A 23,878-nucleotide genomic window follows, 5' to 3' on the forward strand; every position below is an offset into this window, starting at 1 on the left:
TTTGCTTTGTTTATGCCACCTAGTCTGTGGTATTTTTTATAGCAGCCTGAGCTAATACATTAACTAAGGGTGAATTATCATTTCTCTTAAGTAGACTCAATAAATGCTTAATTCCCTTTAATTACCACCACCTTCTACTCCTTCTTCAGCAAGGAGTTGGTATAATAATCACTGCCAATGGTAATGAAATGTCCTTTTTCCTTTTACAATCTCTCTCCCTTTCTCTCTCTCATCTCTATCTTTGACTTATCACTAAATGAAATACATATTCAAGATTATACAGTCAATTATAGACATTCTTTTTATGCAAATCTTCATGCTCAAATTTGCTCATATTGGCCAATGGAAGCCCCTGCAAGCTGGCTTCTCATTCCTTTTGACACACTCTCACTAGGTTCTAGATGCACATTCCAGATGACATTCCAAAGTCAATTTGTATTTTCCCTCTTTCAGATATAATATCAGTAATTTTCTCCAAAATCCCTGATTCCTTTGAGTAAAGAGCCAAGATCTGATTGCTAGATATATTAGTTCTTTGTTGTATTAGTTTGTTTTAAACATCACTGACCTGTACCTACTATACACCAGTAGCACCTTTCCGGTTATGACAACCAAAAATGTCTTTAAACGTTGCCCACTATTTCCTGGAGGGCAAAATCACTACCAGTTGGGAACCACTGGTTTACATGAATGACAGCATTGTTTGAATACTCTGCAGAGACTTGGTTTGTTCCTCTAATAATGTGCACTGAAGGTCAGATCAGCACAGAGATAATCCTCATTGTGTTCCAAGATTTGATGGTATTCTCTTCTGCAGCAGGATCCAGAGCTCCTTTAAATGCCCCCTCCTGCAATTCCTACTGCTGAACAGAGAATAAAATTGTGCATATGTGCTTGTTGAAGTGTGTCTTTAGGATATATTCCTTAAAATAAGATTGCTGAGTAAAAGGGAAAGTACATGTGTAATTTTGTTGTATATTGTGAAATTCTTCACAATATTTGTATCATTTTGTACTCCCTCTAGCATTGTGAGAGAGTACTTGTCTCATAACAGCTTTGTCAAGGCATTTTATTTCCTTGTGGGAGTGGAGATGGAGGAAGCTGGGTAATACTGACTCAACTAATAGATGAGAAGTTTTATTTTCAAATAATCTTCTCAATCTCTCTTATTTAAGTGAAATAGAGGGAAAAATATATTTTATGCATTTAAGAACCTTTTTGTTTTGTTTCACTTTCTGTGAAAATGAACTCCATGCATGTGTTTTTTGTCTATTTTTTTCTACTATGTTTTTGAATTTTATCATTTCTATTTTTTAGGACATTTTATTTTTTAGGGAGATTTTCTTTAATTTTGAGATATTTTCTAATTTGTTATTTGTTTTTGTTTTGTTTTAAAGATTTTATTTATTTATTCATGAGAGACACACAGAGAGAGGCAGAGACATAAACAGAGGGAGAAGCAGGCTCCTTGGGGAGCCTGATGAGGAACTGGATCCCAGGACTCTGGAATCACCATGACCTGAGCCAAAGGGGGGCTCAACCACTGAGCCACACAGGTGCCCCTCTAATTTTTTATTTATTTATGTATGTATTTATTTATTTATTTTAAAGATTTTATTTATTTATTCATGAGAGAGAGAGACAGAGACATAGGCAGAGGGAGAAGCAGGCTCCATGCAGGGAACCCGATGCGGGACTCAATCCTGGGACTCCAGGGTCATGCCCTGGGCAGAAGGCAGGCACCAAACCGCTGAGCCACCCAGGGATCCCCTAATTTGTTATTTATATTTTGACTTTGCTCATGGTGATTTTGCCATGTAATTTCTTATTCCTTTTTTAAATTTTTTTTTTATTGCTTCTGGGTTTGAAACACATAAGAAAAACTTTTTACACTGCAGATTATTACAGAGAATAATTCACTTTTTATATTGTACTTGCTTGGTCTTATTTTTTATATTTGAGGTCTATGTGGAATTTATTCAGGTATGGGTATAAGTGTGTAACAAAATTTGTATTGCTAACCTTGTATTTTTAAAACCATTAATCTGAAAGTACATTTTTTATATAGTTATTTGAAATGTCACTGTTATCATATATCTAATTTCCATATATATACATATTGTTCATTTTTCCAGTCTTCTATTCCATTTCATTGATGATAGAGTTTGTTGTCGCTGTTATTCTGATACAACAGTGTTTTACAAAGAAATCTTTTTATAGACTTTAATATATAGTGAGACTATTCATCATTGCACTTCTTCAAGATGTTCCTGGCTAGTCTTATTTATTTTTCTCTATGAACTTTAGAATCAACATTTCTAACACACACACACAAAATTACTCAACATGGCATTTTTAAAATTCAAATCTACTCATGTCTCTCTTTTTTTTTTTTAAGATTTTATTTATTTATTCATGAGAGACACAGAAAGAGAGAGGCAGAGACACAGGCCAAGGGAGAAGCAGGCTCCCTGCCAGGAGCCTGATGTGGGACCTGATCCTGGATCCCAGGATCACGCCCTGGGCCAAAGGCAGACGCTCAACTGCTGAGCCACCCAGGTGTGCCCTACTCATGTCCTTTTTGGAAATGTTTCAATATTTCCTCATATAGGCATTATATAGTTCTTATTAAATATATACCTAGATATTTTATCTTTTCAGTTCTATTATAAATTGAGTCTTAAAATAATAGCTTGACAAAGTAGATTTTATTGAAGTTATTAACTTTGGATTGTCAAAAGATGCCATTTAGAAACCAAAAAGACAAGCCATAGATTGGAGACAATATTCGTAAAACACATCTGATAAAGGACTAGTATCCAAACTAAAGAATTTTGACAACTCAATAATAAGAAATCGTATAATCCAATTAAAGAAAAAAAAAACAGGTAACAGATTCGAACAAACACTTCAATGAAAATGTAAGATTAAGAATGAAAAATACAAATGTGAAAAATGTTCAATATCATTACTTCTTAGTAAATCACAAATTAAAACCACAACAATTAAAACCACAAATTAAAATCTGTGAGAAGGTCTAAAATCAAAAGAAGGCAAAGCCCTTTGCCTTCTCACCCAACTCCAAATGCACAGGGAGGTGCCATCCTGCCATGTTCCCAGAAGGAATACTGAAAATATTTGGTGAACAACACTGACTACAACAGATAGCCTTGAGAGTCTACATGATCACTTCTCTTACTACCACTCAAACCAATTCTAAAACACCTCCTCTCTTGCTTTCTGATCCTCATACTTTCTTTGACTCTCCATATTTTTCATATTGCTTTCAACTGCTGGACTTTTATACATGCAGCTTCCTCTGCTTTAACTTTCCTTCTCTAGATTTGCCCTAGTTCCACCCTACTCATCTGAAGACGCATTGACTCTTAGTTCTTGGCCTAAATTTTCCTTTTCTTTCAGAATGCCCATCACAACAGGAATTTAATATTGATTATAAAATCATGTAATGAATGTCTCTTCAGCACTTCAGCCCATAAAGCTTCACCTGTTCTACCTTTAACATCCCCTATAGTTCTGGCACATTTTAGGTATCCATTCAACATTGTTCAATCACTACATGAATAAATTAATAAACATTTTAAAATACTGGTTCACTGTACTTATTACTATGGTCTAGATGTAAATAACACACATGTGAATGAAGTGTGGAAAAAGTGTGGTAATCCAGAAAACTAAGGGCAGAATTTTTAAAGATCTTTTAACTAAAAAAATGTATTAATCTCTTTGGTGGACTTCTAGTTCAAAGCTTGATAGAATGTAAAGAAATGCCACCTTTTCTAACTGAAACAAAGCTATTTTAATTATTGAGAAATGCTAAGATAATTAAAGATATTTCAAATATACTGGCATATCAAATTAAGTTATTATTTTACCTTGTGTTATCTCTAAATCCAATAGTCTCCAGAATCATGGAATTATGGAATGTTCGAATTTGAAAAGACAGACTTTTAAAAAAATCCAACTGACTTATTTTACAGGAAAGGAAAAGTAGAGCTAGTTTCCAGTTTAAAGATGACACTGAGCATATTTCTTCTGATTTCTAGTCGAGTCGTGCTGTTCTTCACTCTTCATTTTAACTTACAGGTCCTATTTTTATCCTCCTGTAATCCATTTCCAATTGTCTTTTTTCAAAGAACATTACTTGTTAGTCAAAACTGGTCTCATGATAGTTTATACCTTACCATCAGGCAAATCATACACAAAATAATTATTCTTTTGTGTGCTCATTTTTCCTTAAATGTTGAAATGGTAATTATTTAATATGTAACTTTGGTCTTTTTAGAGTATTAGAAAATTAGTATCTAATCGATCAATTTCCTTACCATTGCTTCAGAATTATGGTTCCCAAATGTGGCAAATCTTTTAGGTCACAGATTCCCAGATATATCACCTCAAAAATTCTGAATTCTGAATGTAGTCGATTTTGGATAGCCTCTGGGAAGTCACAATAAAAAAATAATAAAATTTCAAAAAAGTTCTAAGCAATCCAAAAGCACAGCTAGGCTAGGAAATCACTGTCTTAGAGAATTATCAAATTTTTAAAAACTCTAAAACTAAAAAAAAAAAAAAAAAAAAAACTCTAAAACTAATCTTATGGAACATACCTAGCCCAATCTAAAACAAAAACAAAAAAAAACTTCATGATGGATATAGATTATTAGAATAAATGAATTTCCTAAGCCTTTAAGGCCTTACTATTGAAGCGCCCAATTATTTGCACATGCAAAATTTAGTACAAGGTGGATTGGTTGAACCAATAAAATAATCTAGAATGTGAAATGTCTAAGTCTTATATTATTCAGATTTAGAAAGCACCCTTTCTGACATTTCTTTCCGCTGCTTCACAAATGCCATCATCTTTATGACTGTAGCCTTTTTACTTTTCCTTACTGCTATTGCCTTCCTGCAGACTTTATAGCAGCTTTGACAGTCCCCCTCTTGATTCATTTAATCCCCCCTCCTTCTCTCTGCTGTCTTTTTCCTCCATCTATTTTAAGTTACAGAGGAGAGACAAGAAAATCACAGCCTAAAGGCTTTCAGAATTTAACGTTTTCACTCTATGGAATATATGAATCACCCACTTGCACATTCTGAGGTTTAGTTATTTGTTTCTTTTTCCAAAAGAAATTGTTTTTACAGATTGCAAAAACATTAATTTTGATATTGACTCTTTTTTGTGACACACTCCTCATCTGAAATTTCTCTTACTCTCTGGTCAAATTCAAATATATTCACAATATATGGCCAGCAAAACAACATGCAATAAGACTAATATGATACAAAGTCTTCAGTAGATAGCATCTTTGAACTACTGCAGTTATATGAATCTGAGCTTAGTGATTGGCACCAGTACAATCCACTCACAAGCAGGAGTTCAAGACCCCATTCTGGGCTCAGCTCCGGAAAGGAGAAATGCCAGTATAGTTGAATGCCAAGGATATTTTTCCATGTAGGTGCCAGCCAGGCCCTGAAGCTTATGACATCATGAAGGGTATAAACCCTTGCATTATTAGGTGCTGTGCCCTCTTTGGAATTTGCCATTTAGTCATTTTTTTGGAAATTTGTTTCTCAGAAATATATTGGAGGTTGACATAAAAACTGGCCTGAGATGCCTTTTAGTAGTAAGGGCTCCTGGCACTTACAATATCTAACCAGACCAGGAAGAGGATCAAGGTAGAAAGGGCAGGCAGTGGATGGCTAAACCAGCTGCTGACACTTTGGGAAGAAACACATACTTTGCTGAGCTTTCCACTGGATTTTGTTTGCTACTTTTTTCTTTATCAGAGCATTAAGTCATGAAGTTTCATACAAGGGAATCAGGATGGTTGCATTGAGTCCTTACTACTGAGTCCTCATATGCAGTGTAGCCCAGCTTATGTATTCTAAGACCAACATCGCATAGTAATAAGCTATGCATTTTTGTTTTCCTTAAACATTGTCTCTCTTAAACCTGCCTATGATCATGCCAGGTGACTAGACAAGGTTGAGTGCTTAGATGTGGGACACTTACTTCATGACTTTCTTACCATCTCTTCCCCCTTTGCAAATACAACCAAGAGTCATCAGTACCAAAGAGAGAACAGTGGGCACCAAGTGACAGCTTTCATTATAAATCTTTTAAGGAAGACCAAAATTCAGAGTTGAAGGTGAACAGAACCAACAACTGAAAGAAAAAGTAAAATAGAACAAAACAATTAACAGTTTTGAAATAGCAATAAATCCAAATATACAGAGAGATCATAGAGGAATCCAAGAATTAGCATGGTCATAACACATACACACACGTATATGTACTCAGAGCCAAGTAGAATTTCTAAGATAATTATTTCCATGAAGGCCCCCAGTTTGAGAGTTCCTGCCTTCAAAACTCTAGGTGGTTCTAAACTTCAGATCAGAGTAGCCTAGTTTTAAAGGAACCATGATCTGTCTATTTCCATTTGTCTATGCCCTACATAGATGTTATAAGACTTAAACAAGACAAAACATAGATAACTGATTTTAATAAAGGAAAGAATGTAGCTGTCCAGAAAACATTTCAGATATATGTCTATAGGAATGGTTATATAACTCAGTGGAATTTGAAGCTCAAAAAGTCCACCCTTAGGTAATTAAGCTAGATTTAAAGTAGACATAGAACTAGAGTACAGGCTCTGAATCTGAGGCCATGGGCTTCTTTTCATACTACAGCTGCTACTATTACTTTGAATTTCACTAAAATAGCCTAGATGTCATCAGTCGGGAGACATCGTCTTGACTAAGATTCACCGCTGCCTCAAATAGAGGCTTCTATGACGCGCCCAAGCTTCACTTTATGTACATTGACACAGCATATCTCCACATTTGTCATTCCCCTGCCTTTCAAGAAAACTGGATTTGATTCTTCACTCTTACAAAGTGGTCTTCTCCAAGGACCAGAGTATTGATTCACCGTGAGTTTAAACTTTGGTTTAAAAACTTTGGTTTTTAAAAACCAAAAACTTTGGTTCTCCACCCTCCCTCAAAATTCTCTCACATAAGTCATTTAAATAATTGAAGATAGTCTTCTTATTCAGAATGGTTACATTTCCCACTATTCTGGTTGTTAGGAGTAGCAATGCACTTTAAAATGACACTCTAGGGACACCTGGGTGGCTCAGTCAGTTAAGTGGTTAATTGTCTGACTCCTGATTTCAGCTCAGGTCATGATCTCAGGGTCATGGGGATTGAGCCTTGAGTTGCTAGGCACTAGGCATGGAGCCTGCTTAAGATTCTCTCTCTCTCTCTCTCCCTCCCTCTGCTTCTCTCTCTCTCTCCCTCTGCTTCTCCCCCACATGCTTGTGCACTCTCTCTCTAAAAAAAAGTAAAATAGAATGACTCTCTAAGAACCTGAGTCAATGCTTCAGATACCGTTTTGACCAGCACAAGGCTGAGAAAAAAATCACATCTCCTTTGTTTTGAGTTATAATTCTAAGTCTACAATGAATTAATTGGATATAAGAGAAAGAGTGGAATAAGAACAGGGAAGTGAGATGACAGGATGATTTAGATAGTCCCAGGTTAGCCTTAATCCTTACATCTATATAGTAGAGATTCCAAGGTGGGTACATATGCTATATGATTTGATCCTCACAGCAAGCCATTCTGGCAAACAAGACAGTATAGACAAGGCATAATACACATTTTCTTATAAAACCAAGTATTAACATTAAAAAATTGCTTAAAGCTGTGGGTACCCATGTTGGAACTCTCTCTTTGTGGGACCTAAATCATTGGCGTAAGTGTATTTCCCTCAAAGAGGTAACTGTCATACATCTGACCCTTCATCCCAGTGTTAACCAACAAGGTTTAGATCTTGATAGCAAAAACACAGGATACGTTTTTCTACTTGGACCTCTTTTTTTAAAAGATTTTATTTATTTATTCATGAGAGACACCACAGAGAGGCAGACACAGGCAGAGGGAGAAGCAGGCTCCCTGCGGGATCCCAATGAGGTACTTGATCCTGAGACTCTGGGATCACACCCTGAGCCAAAGGCAGAGGCTCAACTACTGAGCCACCCAGGCATCCTCCTACTTGGGCCTTTTAAAAAACAAAATTTACAGTACATTAGTGCTACACAACTGTCATTCTTCTTTTTTTTTTTTTCCTCTCTCAAAATCCCACTATTCACTTTAATTTGGAACATAATCACTCAAGTGTAAGATCTTTCATGTCTTTAGCATAATAGGATCATCTTAGAGTCTTCATCTTTGTTTTTTTTTCCCTTGAATATTCAGCAGTGTACATGTATATGTATCCCTGTGCATACATGCACACATGTGTGTACGTGTCTGTGGAGGAGGGAGGATACATTTCTTACTTTCATATTTAGAATTCTGGCTTTAAGATTGAGACCCTTGAGAATGTGTTGAGATTAAGGGACTTTGAGGCTGTGTTTATTTGGACACATACACATCATGACCTAATTACAGTGGGCCCCACCAGGTGTGTTCCCAGGTTCACTTCTCTGGTGTTCTGGTTCCCTTCTAGCTCCCCAATGTGCCAGATGTTTCTTAAATTGCACTCTCATTCAGCAGATTTGAAATCAGTAGGGCTTGATGGTAAAGGGAGGGGGTTGTTGCTTCTTAATTTTGTTTCTTTCCTTTGAAGACTCCTGCCACAGCTGTGCACTAACAAAACTATCTCAGCCCCTCCCCCAGTGGCAAATTTCAGTTTTAGGTTCTAAAGTTTCATTAGCCCAAGCAATCTCTCCTGGAAGCTATTTCATTCCTCATAACCGTAGGCAGAAGCTAACACTCTCAAAAAAAAAGGGAAAAAAGAGAGAATCTTATTGTGGTTTTATAAGTGTCTCTTTGATGCCCCATTGCAGGTGCATATACGAGGCTGCCGAGCTTCAAGATAAGCTCCATGGCTCAAATCCTGTCTGTGGTTTTGTGTAAGCTGCCCCTTCCTCTTCTAGAGAATTTGTGAACTTTAAAGGTTATTACTGGGAAAACTCACTGGTCCAAAGAAACCTTCAGAATGAGAAAAATCTCACTGATTATTTTGTTGAAATATTCTTAATCTTTTTTTTTAAAGAAAAAGTGTTAAATTGATGCCAATCTCCATACTTTGGTCCAAGTTTACCACACTATGTTTAGAAATCATTTATCAATCTAATTAAATATCTGTTTTCTGCTCCTTTGTCCCAGATTTTATGCTGGACTCTAGACTTAGAAAGATATATAAAATACGCTGTCCACCCCACCCTCAAAGAATTGTAGTAAAATTGGTGTGAAGCCTACATAAACCAATAAATAAGCACAATACATGATGATGAGTGCTATAATCAAGATTCCTGGTGAGGTGTGGTAGCAAAGGAAGAATTCAAAATTCAGACTGTGGAGAGAATGTGAATAGTGAGCACTGGATTCTATTTACTTTTCCATTTCTCATTTGTCTAAGAAAGGATAACTAATAGTCATGTCAGATATGTAACATAATTTTTTTGATATGTAACATAATTTATTATAATAATATATAATTATTGATTGTTATACAGTTATTGAAAACTTACTCTGTGCTGGTGCTAGGCAATGTATGAGCATTTATCATGTGTTACTTTGAAACTTAAAATAAGTTTATGAGGGGAATACTTATGTTTGTTATTTAAGTCAGGTTGTTGAAAAACACCAAACCCAAATTTTCATAGTATAACATAATAATGGTCATGCCTCAGTTAAGGTGAAAGGCTCTTTATTATAGTTTTCTGCTAACTGATGATGACTCAAGATTCAGGCTCCTTCCATCTTGTGGTACTGCCATCTTAAGCATATGACTTCCAAGTTCTTACAGAGAAGACAGAGAAAACCATGTTCCATCTCTCAAAATCCTCTTAAGTCCCACTTTTCATTTCACAAATACTGAATTACTTATAGCTCTTTGAATAGGCATACTATTCCATTCATCTTTTTCTTTGCCCATGCTCTACCCTTAATCTGAATGTGATTTTCCCTTAATTCCTCTTAGAAAATTTCTATTTTACTTCTGTAGGTAATATTTTTGCAAAGATTTTTTAAAACATTGTATAAATTTTCAAGGACTTGTTCCTCCTTGTATGATGCTAAATGCTAAGAGCCAGGCTTATAGTCAGGCAAAAACACCATTTTCTACTCAAACATGCATTGTTCTGATTCCACTAAATACACCAAAAATAAAACTCATTTTCTCACTGTACTCTTTTATAATGAGTCTTATAATCTGTGGATGGCATGATTTTCTTTTCCCTAACATATAGTCGTGATTCCCTCAGCCTTGAAATAGACCTCTTAATGGTCCTGACAGTGCTTTTTCTACAGCACAGCTCAGATAACCTCCCCTTTTCACACTGATGTGGCCACCCGTGTGATTCTGGTCCTCATTACCTCCCTATCCTGACCACTGCAGTGGCATCGCAATCTCTTCTTCAATATATTCCACCTTTACTTCCAGACATATATTTCTTCTTTTTATCTCCATGACATCATTCATAGTATAGTGACTTGTAGAGAAAAGATACTTAATAAATTACTTTGTTATTGACAATTATAATGACAAAGATCTGTTAATGAATGCAAACGACTATCCACATATACTTATACAGCCTCCATATTATATGGAACCCATGAAGATGATTACCACGGATAAACTTTCAATGTTTTTAGAAATCCAAAGATCTTGGAGGTAACATTGAGAAATAATTATATATAAGGTGTGTACGCACACAGACACACACACACACACACACACACAAGTGAACTCAATCCATCCTATAATAATGAAACTACTCTGTCCCAAAACGTTTCTCCCAACAATGCAAATTTCTTAGGGAGCTCTGCTTCAAAGCCTACCCACAGCCATATCTTAGAAGGTAAATATATAGGAACCATATATAATAAGAAGGGCTCCGATCAGAATGAGTAAATGAAAGGGGTCTGTTTGTCTATTTAAATTATATATATATTTTACCAGTGACTCCTCAATCAGTAAATATAAGTCTAGAAGTACATAGGGCATATAAAGAAGTATATTATTCCAATTAAATTATACAGGCCTTGCTTTCAAAAGTTGATATTCACACTTGAGGTGAAATGAACTTCCCATAGTGTAGAAATGAGGAACTATAAAAGAATATGCTGAGAAATTAAGCCAAATAAAAATGTAAAACTTCTCAAAAAAAAAAAAAAAAAGCCAAACTAAGAAACAGACTCTTAACTATAAAGAGAGCAAACTAATGGTTACCAGAGGGAAGGTGGCTGAGGAGGGGAGAGTGTAAAATAGGTGATGGGAATTAAGAGTAATTATCATGATGAGCACTGAGTAAAGTATAGAATTGTTGAATCACTATATTGTACACCTGAAACTAACATAACATTGTGTGTTAACTATATTAGAATTAAAAATGTTTTTAATGTAAAACTTCTCTAGGTAAAAAAAGCAATGTATAAGTAAAAGACAAATATCAAAATGGAAAATAATACTGGCAGCAAAAATAAAAAGGGCTAATATCATTAATATACAATGTCATAAATCAACAAGGATTCTCCAGGAGAAAAATGAGCAAAGGATATAAATTGGCATATCATAGAAGATAATTATAAATGACTTGTAAATGTATGAAAAAATGCTTAATTTCACTAGGAATAAAAAAATTAAAACAAGGTATAATTTTTCAACTGTCAAATTTGTAAGGATCAAAAAAGAGAGTGTTCAGCTTTGGCAAGGTTTTGAGTAAACAGGCTTTCTCATATATGGCTACTGGGAGTTGGAATTAGTTCTACTTTTCTAGAGGGTAATATTGCCTTAAAAATATGAAGAATGTACATAAAGTTGGTCTATTAGCTTTACTTATAAAAACATATTCTGAAGAAATCATTAAACAAATTTAAGAGGATACATGTATAGGGATATTCATTGCCCATTATTAATAGTAAAAAAAATTGAAGATAACCTTAATGTATAATAGTAAGAATTAGTATATAGCACAGCTATTAATATGACTTAGATCTATATCTTTTAAGATAGGAAGATGCTCAAGATGTATTGATGAGGTGGAATTGTAGACTGGAAAACAATCCATGGAATATTAATTCTTGAGGAGATTTGTGTATAAATAAAATTATGAAAAGATTAAAATAAAATACAAGTGAATTTAAGTCTGACTGATTTATACAAGTAATTTTTTTCTTATCAGTATTTTAATTTTAGCATAAACGTGGGTTACTTTTGTAAAACATACATAATTTGTGCTTTTGATTTAGCATAATATAGTCTTAAATTTAGAAGGAATCATTAAAATAATCTAATCTAGTTCATCCTGGAGACCTGCACTAGAATCCCCTGTACAAAGCATCCCTGATGGATGATAACTGAGCTTCTCTTGAGTATTGCAGATAAAGAGGAAGCTGCTATTCTATGTTCTATTTTGGGATCTTCAACTATTAATTTTATTTTTTTTCTTCTGTCAAACTGAAACCTTTTCCCAATACTATCTACTTATTAGCCTAGTTCCTTGTACTCTGGGAAAGTAGAGGAGAAACCTATTTCTTTTTCTACATGTCAACCCACCAACTCTTTGAAAGAAATTATTATGCTCCCTCCTGGCTTTCTTCACAAAGATATCAAAACCCATCGCCTCACTGATGGTTCCTGTCTTTCAGCCCCACTCTTTCCTGAGATACACCTCCACATTCCTCCAATCTGTGGCTGAATACATACCTTTGGGAACTGGGGATCAGAACAGGGAAAACAATAAATGATAAGGACTTCAGAAAAGGAGACCATCTCTGTGGTTGGGATGGTAAGGTCAGATTCATGGGAAAGATAAGACTTACTAGAGATCATGTAAAATCTTTGACTTTCTGACCACCATAGAAGGGAATAAAGGGTCCACCAGGCCCCATGACATTAGAGAATGTTTCCTTTTAATGGTCCAAATTTCAATACTAGACAAGAATTAAAATGTGCCTTTCATGTATTCATCTTACATTCTTTTTTACTCCTTTCCTACTTCCTGTTCCTTTGCTATTTGGGGGTAATGCCTAAATAAATAAATAAATAAATAAATAAATAAATAAATAAATACCTGAAATGATGTTTGCCTTCTCACACTCTTTTTCTGCTGTTATTAAAAATCTTAGTTTTTAATACTTTGCTTGTTATTGTTCCATAAGCTACTTCCTATATATAGGTTTCAAATCTCCAGTGAGGCTGTAAGTCGGGCAGGTGTCTTTAATTTCTTCATCAGCTCTCCTCATGCCCAGTCCCACTTGACAATGCATACTATGCCTAAAAGATTAGGTTGTTAAATAAATGTTGTCTTTTTATTGTCTGGTGATGAGTTCTCTGTGATATCATCCCATTATACCCAATCCCATATGTGAAGACCTACCTCCTGTACTGCTTGTCACATTAGGAGAAAGAATAAAGTCACAGTAAGTATGCTCTTTGCTGAATTCTTATCCCTTCCAGTTGTAGATACACTCTTATGTAGCTACTTCTTACCACTTACTGTGGCTTTTGTGAAATTCCCAGTAGAAGATAGTATTCTTTCCAATGCACAGTTTGGACGCTCAGAGCAGAAAGTGAGAAAATTCTGGAAGCTATTGAACATTTAATCTAAGACCTGCTACCAGGCTGACCCAGGTTATCTTTGCCTCTTCCTCTTTTTCCTGTAGAACTTTCCTTTTCTACTGACACCATCTGAGGCTCTCCAAAGTGATTCCTCTTCAGAATTGTGGATTTCTGGTTCTCAAAGCTTAGGATCTACCCCAACTGATCCAAGGGTCCAGAATATTTTCTTCCCAGTCAAAGAGACTATCAGGTAAACAAGAGGAGATGATCCTACTTGGTTAATGTATCTCTTCTGTACAAGAAAGTTGGGTGCCTCTGAAGGAGTTGAAGATTAGTTTTCACTGTTCACTGAAGTCAAGAACTGAATTAATGAGGTGTACAGTCAATAGCCGACTCACGATCTTCCAGCTGAGGCCTCAGACCCAAGGCCTGATTTGATTATCACATTGCATTTATCTTGCTAAGATATGTTAATGGGACAGACCCTTGGAAGTATATGTAGTAAGCAAAATCTATATACTCAATACACCACTCCATTTTTACAGTCACTACCTTTCCTAGTTACTACCCAATATGTATCAAGTTTTATTCCCACCTGTGTCTTGAAATAGATGCTAATTTTAATAAAATATTTACATATTCAGCAGGAAATACTTTATTATAAAGAAAAAAGTTTTCAGAATAAATTGAATATTAGTTATGAGGGCAAACTACATAGTTTTTTATTTGACATATTGAGTTAAGGGACCTTCGAAGCTCTTACCATATAAACAAAGTTTTCTTTCTCAGAAATAGCTCTGAATGACATGATATATCACATAACAGAAATACCATGGCCTGAATTCATTAACCATACATACTTTATTCCTAGTTCATTTAGGATTAATAAATTAAAGCTAAATAGAAAACTTCCTTGATAAAGTTTTTAAGAAGAAAATGTCTCCAGAGAATGAAAAGTTCTCTGGTGCTATATTCGTATGTCTGTGCTTGCTACTCAAACAACTATTTCTACTCAATGCCACTGGCCATGGGATAGATGACCAACATCAATCTCCTCCCCTGAAACACCAGACAATAGCAGATCTCTAGAGACAGAAAGGGAGTTCAGATTTGCCCGTAGTGGGATAAAGCTAAACTAAGATGGGAAGCTGGCTGGATGCTGAGCCTTCAACAAAGACGATGGGAGCAGTGATATGAAGAGAGATTTTTGGTGGAAGATGTGAGATCAGGAGTGACGAATAGTCAAGTGGTATTTGTCTAAAACAGCCCAGACCCTAAACATATCATTTTCTCTTTTTTCTCCCAAAGTCAATTTAATCCCGTGATTAGTATCTCACCAACCAAATCATATTACAATTCATCAGTGAATTACTACAGAGGTGTATGATAGGATACCTCATGAAGTTGTGATGTAATACTGGGTTTCTGTTATTCTCCCCTTATTAATGTCTGACTTACCAATGCATAACCTGGATATATAGCATCTTAGGTATTATCAACTGCCAACTGGCACCTGATTCCAGTACAGAACTAGAATATGTGCTGAGAAGGATAACACAAGCAAATTCTCTTCGACCTTCTCATGAATGCCACATCCTCCTCAGAACCAAGCCCATGACTGACTGACAAGCCCAATGGAGAAGGAGCAGAAAACAGGAAAGCGTGTATTACACATTGCCCTGCATTCATCAGACCGCCCTTCAGAAAGGGGAAATAACAACGAGTGAATGGTGGGAAGTCATTTTATCTGCTAGAAAAATATGACCTGTTCCCCACTCAAAAAACAAGTGGTTGTGAAGCAACCACATTATTTAAAGCTACAAGGCAAACAGGAAGAGGCAAACCAAACACCCAGGCCCTGAGAACTTCCCCCAAGTGCACCCCTCAGCTGGGCTGGTTTGCAGTCATGATGGGCATGCTGACAGGCTCCAGTGGTTGCTGTGAACCCAGAGCATTCTTGATGAGAAAGGAAAGAGGAAAGGAAAGTGCTAGTTCCTCTTTAGTGAGCTATTTGGGAGTCAGTTGCTCATTCAAAGGAATAAATGATTTCTTGAACCAGCCACCATCAGTTTAAGCACTGCCATCTGCTAAAGAAGCCCAATACTAAAATACAAGCTTGGACGACGTAGAAATCGCCTAAAACTGGAAGGCAAAAGAAGATACCTACAAAACCTCAAGGAATGGTAGCACTTTAAAATCAATTGGCAGCACATGTGGCTGTGTTGGCAGAATTATTATCATTGGAACTTGCAAGGTTTACAGGTTGGCTGAAAGATTCTGCAGTTTTGAAATATCTGATACGAGCAAATAGACATTTCAGGAGCTATCCTGGGATGACACTCCCCAGCCTCAGGTCCCATCTTAATCATACTTTGAAATACCTAGAACTGCATTTCAGGACCACCTCTGAGCTAAGTTGTTATTTTGTTGCACAAACCAGCAATAGGTCTTAGTAGAGCAGGGGATGAGTACTGTGACTCTACTGAATTAAGAATCAATATTATTTTTTGAGTGAGGGTCCTGAGTTTGGAGTGACCGTTCCACTGTTATAGAGCCAGCCAGTCAGTGTCAGGCCTCTGTGATGAGAAACCTTCTCCTTTTCCCTCTACATTATAGATAATGCATATCTAGGGTCAGTGGTGAGATGATGCTCCATGGTAGACGGATTTCTCACTGCAGAGAAAAATTCCTTTTTGGGCTAGAGTGAGCAGTCATGTGGGAAAAGTTGTCCCTTTGGATACAATGGAAAGTGTGAGTCCACAGCTTTCCCAGAACCCAGAAACCCTCCAAAAGATGGAGAGGCAAAGACCTTCACCTTCCAGATATGGATTACATAGAAAAATGTACCACTTGGCTGACAGTGATATTAATGTATGTTTTCCCATTTCTCTCACTCCTCTGACAAGATGTAGTGTCACAGAGAACCAAATTAACACACCGGGAGGTTTTGTCATTAAAGAAATACAAGCTCGCTTTGATTATTGCTGGCAAGAGAGCAGAGTGTGCAGTGCAAACAGCAATCCTATTCTCAGAACTAATATTCTGCAGACAGCATGGCTCTGTCTCAGAGTATCTTGAATTGGGAGACGGGGGTGTAATTTTTCAAATCTAAAGGGACAAAATGATTTCCAAGCTAGGTACTTAAAGGTATAGCTAGCCATAGATTGCAATGAACACAGCTGTCAATGTTGCCATAATCATAAAAAAAAAAAAGAGAGAGAGAGAAAGGAGGGAGAAAAATTGCAAGAACTGTTTCTAGTTATATTTGTATGAACAGAATATGTTATTTGTGAGACTAAGTGAGAAAGGCACTTATAGAAGGGTAAAACTAAGATTTATTTATCTGAGAAAAGTTATCAAATATAATCAGGCAATTTACTGCAAGAGCTTTAAGAGTCTTAACTTTATTGTTGTAATTGTTGTTGTTTGCCTTTGCATTTAAATGAAAGTGTTACTGTTTTAGGTATCTTCTTGAAATTTACTTATATTTGCTGTTTTGCCATTTGATTGTAATCTGTTGATTATGGAAAAACAGATTGCAGACCAGACATCAGAGATACAGATTCTAGTGCATATATTTTCCTCACTTATTTGTTACCATTGATAAATTATTTCACCTCTTGAAGTCTTCGTTTCCTCATCTGAAAATAGGAAGAGTAATACTATCTATATTGATAATCTATAAAGGGTTATATCAAATAGCAAAATTAACAAGAAAGTGCTTGGAAATCTAAGTTTTGGCCTTACAAAGGCTACAATTGTCTCAATTAGGCTATTTAAATCACATTGATGTGATTTAATATGGGGTGCTGGGAACATAAAAAAGCTGTACATTCTCTCAGAAATGAAACATAGATTTTGTTTTGCTGCCAGAAATAGCAAAATCATTAAACTCATCTGAGACTTGATTCACTGCTTATACATTTCAAGACTTGAGGAGACATGAGCTGTACCTACATCACATAAAATATAAACATAAACAATTCACATAATTGGCTCAATTAATTGTCCCACAATCAGTGCGATATTTAGTTTTTAAGGCCATAGGTAATTACATCCATACAAAACAATTTGGATCTGTAAAATAACCCAAAAGGGTATAACCAAAAGGAGAGTTTAAGAGGATGCTTTATATTCCCAAAATAGAATTCCTGAGAGGGAAGAAAATAATAATTCTCACCAAAATGATGAAACCATGGCAAACTGTGACTATGAGACAAGTACCATCCAATTGTGGACAGAATAATGGTAATACAAGTTAAGGATTAGTCAATCTTAAAAAAAAAAAAAATTAGTCAATCTTTATCAACTAGTAGAAGGAGGTATGAACTTAAATCTAAAGAATCAGGTCCCAGAACTAGAGTCAGGCAGAATGGATAAGAGAACATCAGCCCTGTGAATGCGTCAGCTCAGGGAATAACAACACTGTTTTAAGAATAAGTAAAGAACATTCTTAAAAGTTTAAGTTGTCTAAGGTCATGAGAACATTACAAAGAGAAAATTTTAAAAATAACTCTTAACCATAGTCTTCAGTTGAGCTTTATAGAAAAGGCTTAAATTTAGATAATTACACTGCTGTAAAAACATAAATACTTTTTTTAAAAGAACTTTATGAAAATTATGCTAAAGAAACTGAATGGCTATGCTCTGTCAGATACTAAGGCTTTTCACATGGAAAGGTTAGCCACCAAAATGGGCTTCCAGAGCCATTTTAACATATATCCATTGCCAGGCAAAAAGTAGAACTGGGATTCATTTTCTATCAATTAAGAAAGAAACAAGGGTTTCTGACCATATAGATCCAAAATAAAGGGCTGAGGGATAGGTTTTTCTCCTAAAATGGATGACACATTCTGAGCCCCAAAGCAGTATCCCTTGGATAATATTTCCTTCAATACATGTACTTCTCAGATTCTGCAAACTCACATAATGTATTTGAAATCTAAATAATTCAAGTCATGTGTAAAACTATAATTTTATTCCTTTATTCCTGAAATTTAACCTAAATCTCAATTCCAGCTTCCAATAATGATAGAAAGCTGAGCAACTGGAGTCAAACTAGTCTCTTTCTGTTTCTACACTCAAGTCTCAGAGGAATCCCCCTCTCTCTCTGCATTCTCTATGAAATGAAGTTAAATTAATGTGAGCAGAAATTTTTAATTTTGATGCTGTTTAATGTATGATTTTTTTTTCCTTATTGCTTTTGGTGTCATTTCTAAAAAAAAAAAGTCTACCCCAAGGTCATAAAAATAAATACCCTGTTTTACTTTAGCAAACAGAGCTTTTATGTGTAGATCTATAGCCCATCCTGAATTAATTTTTGTGTGTGGTGTGAGGTAGAAATCAACGTTCATGAGAGACACCTAACTCTGGGAAATGAACAAGGGATAGTGGAAGGGGAGGTGGGCGAGGTTGGGGCGACTGGGTGACGGGCACTCGGGGAGGGCACTGGGTGTTATGCTATATGTTGGCAAATCGAACTGCAATAAAAAACATATATACATACATACATACATAAATATTCTTTTTTCCTAGAAGTTTATCCAGTTGTCCTGATATAATTTGTTATAGAGACTTTCTATATTCTCTATTGAGTTGCTTGGGCTTCTTTGCCAAAACTATTGACAGCATATGAGTGAGTCTAGAAGTAGATTCCCTATTCTATTTCTTGGACCTATATGTCTGTTTATACACAAATGTCACATTTCCTTAATTATAGTAGCTTTGTAGTAAGATGTGAAGTCAGTTAATTTAACTAGTCCAATTTCGTTTTTCTTTTCTAAAATATTTCATGGGCTGTTCTACACCATTGCATTCCCATATAAATTTTATAATCAACTCAGTTTCTAAAACTATTTTAAAAAATTAGAAAATCTATTGGGAATTTGTTGAATCCATAAATCAACTAGAGAAAATATCTACAATAGACTCTTTGAATTCATGATTGTGGCTTATTTCGCCATTAATTTAGGCCCTTTTTATTTCCTCTATGGCAAGTCTCACAGACTTCAGTGTAGCTGCCTTGTGTTTCTTTTGTTGAATATGATCCTAACCATGTATTTATCTATAAATATTTCATATATATAAATATACATATTTTTTCTACACCTTTGGAGAATAATTTGCTGACATGATGATCCTTCATCATTAAATACTTGATTTAACATGTGTGTCCTAAAGAACAAATAACCAAAGTATTATTATCAAAATCATGAAATTAATAATATAATATTATTTAAGTTTTGCCAATTTTCCCAATTATGTCCTTTGTAGTAAAACAAAATTCTGGATCAAGGATTTTGTGGCTTCTTAGCCTGTTTTAGTCTAGAAAAGAGCAAATGGAATTTACTGTGGCAATAGAAATGTTCTATGTCTACACTACCCATTAGAAAAGCCTCTAGCCATATGCAGCTATTGAACACTTGAAATGCAGGTAGTATGACTGAGAAATTGGATTTTTCATTTTAAATTTAAATTTAAATACTCACATGTAACTGGTAGCTTCTGTATTCAACAGTGAAAAATTCTAGAATAATTCCTCAGTCTTTTTGGTCTTTCAGGTTCTTGATATTTTTGATTAGTAAGACCACTTATTTAATAGGACATCCCTTAATTTGGGCCTTTCAAATATTTCTTCATGACTAGATTCAGATTATGAATTTGGGGCAGTAAAATTTCAGAAGTGATGCTGTTTTCAGTGCCTGTCAGCAGGCCAAAGATGTTGATTTGTTTCGTTACCTGTGATGTTAATTTTGATTACTTAGTTGACATGGCTTCTTGCCAGATTGCTCCACTATTATGTAAATAGATTTACCTTTATAATTAAAAAGTATCTTGTGGAGAGATATTTTCAGACTATGTAAATATCCTTTTACTCATCAAACTTTCACACATTATTTTAGCATTTATTAATGATTCTTGTGAGTCAAATATTATCACGATTAAAAAAAAATACTTTCCCCAAAGTTTCTAATTATCATCTGCTTAAAGGATGAGTCCAAAACAAGCTATCCCAACTTCACCAAAACCAGAACTCTGGATTACCATTTTAAACATGAATTCTCAAAAAAAAAAAAAAAAAAAAAACCATGAATTCTCTTGGTCTAAAATGATTACTGGAGAAGGAGATCAAATAGAATTGGTAAAATGTGAATATACATTAAAATACATAAAAGGAATGTATAAGAGGAGTCAAACCTAAGTTTATAGTGTTATTCAAATGAGCAAAATAGTTTCATTTTACTATAATGTATCTTTATCATTATTTATAGTCAATTGACATTGAGCGCTCCCTGTGCACTTGCCATTTGGTATATGTGTTTTACACGTGATTATCTTATTTAATTCCTATAATAACCTAATAAGGTAAATGCTGTTATAAACCATTTGACAAATGAGAAGTCTGTTGCTTAGAGAATTGGTAATGTCTTGGATTATGCATCTAAGGTGGTAGAATCAGTATATGGAATTTAGGTGTCTCTGTCAACGTAAGCATGTGAATGTAACTTGTAGCTGGTTTTATTGGGACTTTTCCACTTTCTTTTAAAACTTAGGGCTGGAAGAACAGCGTTATATTATTAAACTATCCAGTTAGTTGGTTCCAGGTCACCAAGCAAGCATTGGCATTGGCATTCCATCTATGTGGACAGCATGTTCAAAGATAAGACTTGAGTGTTGTTGTTATGATAAGCCACAGGGAGAGATATATCTAAAAAAGGACCAGAAAATACAAAGACTTAAGTCTTTATAAATAAGTCTGCATATAAGTTCAAGCAGAACCTTCTCTTGAAGGCTGAAGTTTGCAAAACATAATGAGATCCCTGGCTTCTCCATTGGGCTAGGTCATGCATATCAAGGAGCACAAGACTACTTTCTGCCCTTGTCACTCCTTAGACATTTGCTTCTATAATTAGTTCAAGGCATTAATGCTGGCTGGATTATTAAGATAATTGAAGAGGGGAAAACATATTTACCATATATTTCCAAAGGGCTTAGTCAGTCCCTAATTTTATTCAAGAATGAATTATTTTTTAAAAAGATTTTATTTATTTATTCATGAGAGACACAGAGAGAAAGAGAGGCAGAGACACAGGCAGAGGGAGAAGAAGCAGGCTCCACGCAGGGAGCCCGATGTGGGACTCGATGCTGGGATTCCAGGATCATGCCCTTGGCTGAAGGCGGCGCTAAACCGCTGAGCCACCCGGGCTACCCTCAAGAATGAATTATATAGCTGTAGGGTTATAAATACTACAAATTATAGATCTTACCACTAAGAGATTTTTCAACTCAATGGAGTTGATACAGAAACATGAAACATGCTCAGTGATGTTAAAGAAGCAAGGTTAATAAGGTAAAAGTCATCACCCAGCAGTGTACAGTAGGTTGAATCTATTATATAAGCAAGGAGAGCTAGAAATGAAGAGGAGGCCATGTGGCCTTTGGTCTGGGGAGTCTTCACAATAGAAATGGCTCTACGGTGTTGAATAGTTTATCATTAGCAGCATCATTATGCCTAAAGCATAGATAAGATGAGGTGTAATGCATATATATCCCAGAAAGGTATGCTGCCATGCATCCCTCCTTTTTTTACCCGAGTCAAGTAAGCATACAATGCATTGCAAGAAAATGGGAGTTATTTTTAGAAAGATAAACTTGAAAAGTATTGTATAAAAAGAGAAGTCATCTATATATTTAAGCATTTAACTCTTTTTAGTGACCATTGCTGTGACATATCTCACATTCCTCCATGGGTCTCAACATTATGGTCAAGAATAGGTGGCCTGATTGCCTGTAACAATTCTTCCACTTTGAGCATTCTCTAGATCCTTGATCAAATCATTAGGTAATTGACTAGATGAAATACTATGGGAAGTAGCCTATGTAGAGAATAATTGAGATAGGCTTTGCTCTTACCTTTGCAGAAATGGGTATTTATTAATTAGCTCATGAAGTCAGTTAGAAATACAAAGTTGTCCTGGTAGCAAAATGAAAACTAAAAATCAGCATCAAGGAAGGTAATGAAAAGGTTGTGTCAGAATCCTAGAAGTCGCTCTCCGGACCTGTGGAGCTAGAATCATAACTCAGGGGAAGGAGGGATAATAGGCAAGTTCGTTTTCTCCATCCAACATGATGACAGTGTGATAAGATATGCTCTTAAACAAAAGGCTCAGCTGTGATATTACCCATGACCAGTAGAACAGTGACAGAACTACAAGGAATGCAGCTATTGAAAGAGAAGAATCATGATGTGTATAATCTCAGAAAGGCCATTTTCTGCCCAAACTCTACAGAGTTCTGCCATGAACATTGTTTAATTATTGTTGACAAAGGTAACCATTACTTTACGAAAACAGGATTTACAGAGTGTAATAGAAAGTCAACTTAACTTGTTTTCTTCACCACCACCACCTCCCATCTCCTTTCCCCTAACTGCCACCTGGTCTCTTTAAATCTGGCCCAGGGCAGGAACTTTACTTATCACACTTATGTCATACAAATTGTTTACTAGTTCCTTCTAGCAACACAAGTCTTGATTTAGTAATTAAAACGTCCAATCCCATAAAACTCCAAATTGGCTTCAAAATAAATACTTTCCTACCTCATTTCAGACAAGAAGCCTGCAGATGGGGAAGCATATGTGGTCAGAGCCCTTATTTTTCCAAGGAATCTCCTTAAATTCCTTTTTACTTGGCTCAAAGTATGGGAAGGCTCTCTCAAAAAATTTACCATAAAATGATCAAGTCCTTTATACTCTTATGCATTAAGAATTGCATGATTGGTTTTTGACAATTTATTTGACAGTTCTACATTCCTCTATCACCTAGCTAATGCCTACTAAACATTTGTGCATGTACTTTGTTAGCCCAAGGATCTAAAGAATGTGAGGTACAGTTTTTGTTCTTTTTGGGATGAGTGTCATAAAATTAGCACAAAAAATTATAAGGGAGATTATTGGTAGCTGAAATAGTTGGGGAAAGTTTCATAGAGGACATGGTGTATGTGTTATGACTTAAGGGAGAGACTGAGTTCTAACAAGTAGAAATAAGGGGGAAATGGCCTTAGAACTACTGAACAAAGTATAACTTTGTGATCAAATGCTGAAAACATAAATGAAATTAGATGTTTTATTAAAAATTAATATGTGCTTTACTCATACTGTATGGAATATAATTAATTTAGTACATTTTCCTATATACCCATCTCATTCACCAGACATGTAAGTTGTAAGAAGATAATAGATGTTTGCCCTTTTGAGCTTACTCAGTATTTGAACTCACTCCCTTAGAG

The 23,878-nt window shown here is 35.4% G+C and overlaps 1 long non-coding RNA gene across 1 annotated transcript in view; it reads left to right on the forward strand.

Annotated features, from left to right (window-relative positions):
- The first annotated feature begins 6,822 nt into the window (after positions 1-6,822).
- The window catches only part of LOC144315165 (uncharacterized), an 88,821-nt gene continuing 71,765 nt past the window's right edge, over positions 6,823-23,878 (forward strand). Inside the window, exons 1-2 of the long non-coding RNA XR_013380929.1 lie at positions 6,823-6,950; positions 13,696-13,841. This is a non-coding gene — a long non-coding RNA (uncharacterized LOC144315165). The remainder of the gene's footprint in view (positions 6,951-13,695; positions 13,842-23,878) is intronic.

The sequence above is a fragment of the Canis aureus genome, chromosome 6 (assembly GCF_053574225.1).
Source record: "Canis aureus isolate CA01 chromosome 6, VMU_Caureus_v.1.0, whole genome shotgun sequence".
NCBI lineage: Eukaryota > Metazoa > Chordata > Mammalia > Carnivora > Canidae > Canis > Canis aureus.